The sequence below is a fragment of the Taudactylus pleione genome, unplaced genomic scaffold, assembly GCF_031769625.1.
Source record: "Taudactylus pleione unplaced genomic scaffold, aTauple2 ptg000116l, whole genome shotgun sequence".
Classification (NCBI taxonomy): Eukaryota; Metazoa; Chordata; class Amphibia; order Anura; family Myobatrachidae; genus Taudactylus; species Taudactylus pleione.
Window position 1 is genome coordinate 26,710,324 of NW_028284518.1, and position 6,000 is coordinate 26,716,323.

The 6,000-nt window shown below is 40.0% G+C and overlaps 1 protein-coding gene across 2 annotated transcripts in view; it reads right to left on the reverse strand.

The window, feature by feature from the left end:
- Positions 1–5,249, reverse strand: part of CDH20 (cadherin 20) — a 495,759-nt gene extending 490,510 nt beyond the window's left edge. For both annotated transcript variants that reach the window (XM_088471825.1, XM_088471824.1), the window contains exon 1: positions 5,082–5,249. The gene's annotated coding sequence lies outside the window, so the exon portion shown is untranslated. The remainder of the gene's footprint in view (positions 1–5,081) is intronic.
- Between the last annotated feature and the right edge of the window lie 751 nt (positions 5,250–6,000).

Consider the following 6,000-nt stretch of genomic DNA (forward strand, 5'->3'; position numbering starts at 1 on the left):
GTTTACTACCATGAAAGATATCCTGATTGGAAACCATGTTATAGGTAAGTATAGTTAATTCTAATAAGGCTTTGCTGTTATCAACAGACTAATGAGTTTTGGTGATAACCCATTTTCAATACACTCAAGACACTGCCATTTCAGAAAACACAGCAGTGACTGTCTCTGTTTCCTATGGCAGTATGCCCAGGTGTCTACTATAATTTTGCCTCAGAACTGTAAGCACAACATATACACACACATACCTTCATACACATGTACTCTTACACACTAAGGGCCTGATTTAGTAATAATCGAAAGTGCAACTATGGATGCAGATTGAGCAATTGTTTGCCATTGCACATGCATATAAGTCACACTGTGCGGACACTGTGATTGCACTGCGACTACAGACGCATAGAGGAATCCATCGCAGAGTGAGTGACAGGCTGCCGGTGTTTGGGGTGGTGATGGGGGAGTGCATAAGTTAGCCACTGCTATTGCATAGGCTGCTTGAGAGCCCACTGTGTGCGAAGAGACTTGCAGTGTGAGTGTCTGCGGCAGGTCAGACCTGCTTTAAATGTTGCATGAGTGGTCGATGTGCATCGATGGTACTGATATTTATGCAGAAGGACAACATTGGACGATGTGAGAATGCAGTAGTACTTATGCCCGCTGAGATTTGGAAAGCATTAGCATATTTTGTCGCTGCGTTCCTTATGAAATCGCAGCTGCAATCTCAATTGCGATTTGTACTGAATCAGGCTCTATGTTTGGAAACACCCTAACAAATACACACTTGGGTTTTTCAGCCTTATCCCTCCTGAACTGACCACTTGAATCTCCTATGCTTCTCACATCATATATAGGGCCTGATTCATTACTGATCACAAATGCGATTATGCACACAGATGGCCAATTGTTGCATTCTGTGCATGCGTAAGCATCGCAGTGTACATGCGCGAAGGCACCATTGCGATCGCAGAGATCACAAAGACCCACGGCAGAGTGATTGACAGGAAGAGAGCATTTGGGGGTGGTGACGGGAGTGTCGGTCGGCAAAACGCAGGCGTGTCAGTGCATTTGAACGCCATGCATAAATTAGCCACTGCAATGCCATATACAGCCTGTGTTTTCACTGCGTTCGCTGAGGATAGCTATTTCTGAGTAAGGTCAGACCTTGTGCAAGTGTGTGTGAGGCTCCGATGGTACTCGATGCTGATATGTTTTGCAGACTTGCAAGGTATTACGGATGTGTGTATGGGGAAGTGGGCATCCTTATGTTGTGCTGCAATGGCATAGCGATCGCAGACATTAGCATATTTTTGAAGCAGGACTGCGTGCGTAATTTCAGCTGTGATCGTAGTTGCGATCTGTAATGAATCAGGCCCATAATCAATGAATAAGGAAGCAAATGGTAATACAGTACATGGACTAATCACCATGAATTTCCTCCATTACGCAAGTCAATGAATGAAGAGTATAGGTGGATCCAGGGAGGAAGTTATTTCTTGTTCCTGTACCAGCTCTAATAGCACTGCCAGTCACTGAAGCTCTTCCTCCTACAGTCAATGTAGCTAATGGAACTACTGCCATATAGGGCCGTATTCAATTAGAAGCGAAAAATCAGTTTTGGCAATACTTTTTCGCCAATGACATCATTTTCGCTGGTTTCAACTTATCCCATATTCAATTGTAGCGTCTTTTCGCCGGCGTGATAACGCAATGCAATGTAATAGACGAAAAGGTTTTGCCTATGAATACCCGGCGGAAAAAAGTGCAGAATCGGGGTGCAATGTTGCGAGGACCACCCTGCACCCTTTGGACACACCCCCTGACACTAACTGCGTCAACAAAATGAATTGAATATGGGGAAACGCAGGGACATGCGCAATAACTTTTCACTGGCAAAACCTCCGATGATGGTGAAAAGTGTGGCCTCAGACTTTTCGCTCCAAATTGAATATGGGCCATAGTGTTCAACAAGTTGTCTTGACAACCTTTCACTCAGCAATACGAGTGTACACCCAATACTCTGTAGCAGCATCTCCAAAGCTAAGTATGTCTATAGCCACAATAATCCAGTGTGTTTACTCAGAAAGAAATATGTTTCCTTTTATTAAGTTTATTATCAAATACATAAATAACAAATTGAGTTCATAGGAGATATTACTAATGCTGGCCATACACGCTATAATTATCGGGGTGATCCGCCTGATATCGGTGGATCACCCCAATAATTGTAGCGTGTGTGTAGGCGACCGAGGGTTAAATATTGCTCGGTCGGGCATGCAGGATTGTCCAGCATGCCCGTCCGATGCGATATTTACCCGGTAACTGTCGGCCACATCGGGCAGTGTATGCCCAGCGCGGCCGACAGACAGCCATTTCCTATGGAAGGAACAGGGAAATGTCTCCTTCCACGGGGGCGGAGCACGGATTTGGGGCTATATACTGTGAGATTTCTCTCACAGTGTATGCCGTGGACATCTGCGACTGGCAGCCGGCCAGATAAAATGTCTGTCGGTCTGACAGACATTTTATCTGGCTGTGTATGCCCAGCATAACTATTATTGATGGATTGTTCTCAAAAGTTACACATAGATCATCAGTAATCCCACATTAATTTTACAATTTACGGAATTCAGTTATTCCTAGAGACATTTCAAAAGTTGTACTCCTACAGTAGGTGTTAATTAGATAAAAATAGTTTAGGATAGATCTCAGGGTTTATGGACAAATTGGTTTCTCAGGTTATCCACACAAATGTTAATGAAATACATGGCTTGGAAGGTACCTATAAAATGATGTCAGCATCATTTCCTTCCTGTAACCTCTCAGCAATGTATATCTTTGCTCTCTGCACAAAAAACAGAGGAGCTGTGACACACATTTTAATGGCTCAGTATGCTATGCTAGTTCTCTACTGTTTTTTTCAAGGTGTTTTCCATTTGAAACACAAACTTAGCTCAAAAAACAAGCCCATATAATGCATCATGGAGAACCTCTGAATCTAGTTCAACATAAAACTGGTGCTTTGCTTGCAGATTTTTGTAATATTGCAGAAGTAACCTTAGATCTCAATGAGAACTCTGAACTGAGGATCTTGTCCAATAATACATTTCGGACATAATTATTTATTTGTTGTAGTGTCCTAATATAGCTGGCTTTTCAGAATAGTTTTGCAAAATCATTAGATAGCTGATAGTGTAGAGTACTCAACTAAGCAACTTCTGGGATTAAGATAGTGTTATTAATATCAATGATTAAACAATTGTACTGTATATAGAAATGCAAAAATGCACTCTGGGGATAAAAGCTAAGTGTCAACTACTCAACACTACTACGACTACTGTACACTACAACAACAGTTTGATTTAAGCAGTAAACAAAAATTATTAAACTTATTACTGTTACAATGCTGTGATTATTGTGGACTACAGTGTTCTACATTGCTGGGAAACATTGTGTTATTGTACTAGTGTGGTGTGATTATTGGATTCCTCAAGCTTCACTATTTATTTTGTATTAACACCTATAATCACAATACAAAATACTGCTACAGTAATTAGATAAGACATACATAATAAATTACTTTGTAAGGAGGGATATTATAATTTTCTTCTATATCTGGCCAAATAGCTCAAAATATTTTATTTAAACTTCACAGTATTAAAATTGGCCCCAAAATGCAGAACAAGTACAACAAGAACATATAAGACTTACATTGGTTTATAAATATTTTTTTCAACAACTACAGTATTATAAAATATACTACGGTATACTTTATGTAAATAAAAATAAAGGGACATTTTAATAGGGAAAACTAGTGCATGCACTTTTTAGCACTTTTCAACAGTGAAATGACTTCTTGCAATGATCAAACAAACTATTTAATAAAGATATAAACTGAAGTACAAAAGGTAGTTGTAAAGTAAATGTAATAATTGAAATCAGAAATAGATTTTACATCTCCCCAAGATAATGAGCGGAATGGGATGGGTGACCTGGAATATAATACAAGCATTAAACTCTGGTATTTTCTGTGGCATATACTAGCCTAAAGTCTGTGTTTTTCTTGATACTCCACACACAAACTAGCACTGATGACAGAATCTTCTATCAGAATGAACAATTAAGTGCATAATTATTCCAGTCAGTTCACACACAATGAAATCTTTATTCTGTGTTTACAGCAAGCTTTGGCAGAGACTGCCTAGCTATTTTTTTTATAAACTGAGACGAGCTGGACCCCTTAGATTGCCTGAGAATCAGCTGCCTGCATTTTTAAGTAGCACTGCATTTCTCTGCCAATAATCTGCTTCATGTGCCTCTGCTGAGTAAAATGCTTTAATGGGTAAAAGTCCTATTCTTGTCCGTTATATCACTGTGTATGGTAAATGTCTGATAAATGCTCCTAACACTTGAATTTCATTTTTCTTCTACTAACAGAACATGTTCCAATCTAATTCCCCCTATTCTGTGCCAATCTTCAACATAATCGTAGTGCTGCTGCGTTTATCAGCAATCTCTTAGGTACAGGGTGACCTGGATATTGTCCCCGTAGCTCTGCGGGTATATATAGCAGAGAAAAAAGTTAACAACTTCGATTACTAAAATATAGGTCGAGTTGACCTATTGTATAATAGAGCAAACGTGTTTTAAGTTCACTATGAAGTTGAAGAAACTTATTTGAACATGATTGAAAAGTTTGGGGAAATTACGTTTCGTACAGTAGCCTTAAAAAGCTGAGTGGTGAACCCTGAGGCACCTACAGTATAGCACAGTACAAAGACTCATACAGTACAGCACAGTACAAAGACACAGGGAGCTGTCCAACGTCCTGATCTCCACGCCGATTTCTCCTCATGCCTGTTTGGCCATTATCACAGCCCACAATGTATTGTGCAACTTTCAGGGTTTTATATTTAATATATAACAAGTATTCCGCACATCTAGAAGGCACACACTAAAGCAATGGTGTTCCCCTCATTACTATGTTACATTTCCTCCATCTGTCTGCTCTCTGACATTCTTTTGAGATTGCCATGCATAATATGTTACGAGAATAGAAAGAGCTGTAAGAAAGAAAAATCATTTACCTGCTTAATTTCACTTCATCTGTCCAGTTGCAGCATCTCTTGCTTTCCTCTGTCAGATTTTAAATGGTCCAATAAATCTACCTGCGTCCCCCAGCGTGTGTGCTGGACAAGATTTGTGCCGTTCGTGCCTTTCGGCTGCCCACTCTTCAGGATTCCGCTACAATCCTCTGTGTGTGTGTATGTTTGTCTTGTAACTGTTCAGTGACAGAGGCTGTGGAGCCTGCGGATCGATATTCTACGGTAGTTTGGTGCAGGGACCTTGTTCACTCACACACTCTTTCTCTAAGTGTATTCTGTCTGCTTGTGCCACAGCTTCTCATTCTCCTGCTCATGAATATTCTGACAGAGGTTAATGCTGTTGAAGTAAATTGAATTAGCCAATTGGTGCCAAGAGCTGCACTCCTTCCTTCTCAGGAGATGTCTGGAACTGCACCAGATGGAAGTAATTAGTGTCCAGTTGGCTCCCTGTGGCTCAGTCCCTGCAGTTTTGATTGGACACCTCAGGGGGATCCCCAAGAGAGAGCTGTGGCTTAAACATTCAATTCACATAACCCTCACCAGGAAAGGCAGCTGCCTGTTACAGTAAAAAAAAGAAAGTCATTCAAATGGGGCTCTCATGAGAAAAAGCTTTACTTGTTCCACAATCACTTTGTGTATTGATTTTGGTTTGTAAGATGTGATATTTTCATTAGTAAGAAAGACCTGTATAGCTGCCAGTACTTGCCAAATATTAAATATTAACACAAAGCATACATGGGTATTATATAAACAGAACATATACACAAACTAGTCGCATGTGGACAGCTCCTATAAGTGATTATTGTTTTCAGTGCATGATTTAAGTTGGTTATTTTTGCCATAACAACAGACAAAATAGTTACAACAAATTATAAATTTACTGTATGATATAGTCCATTTT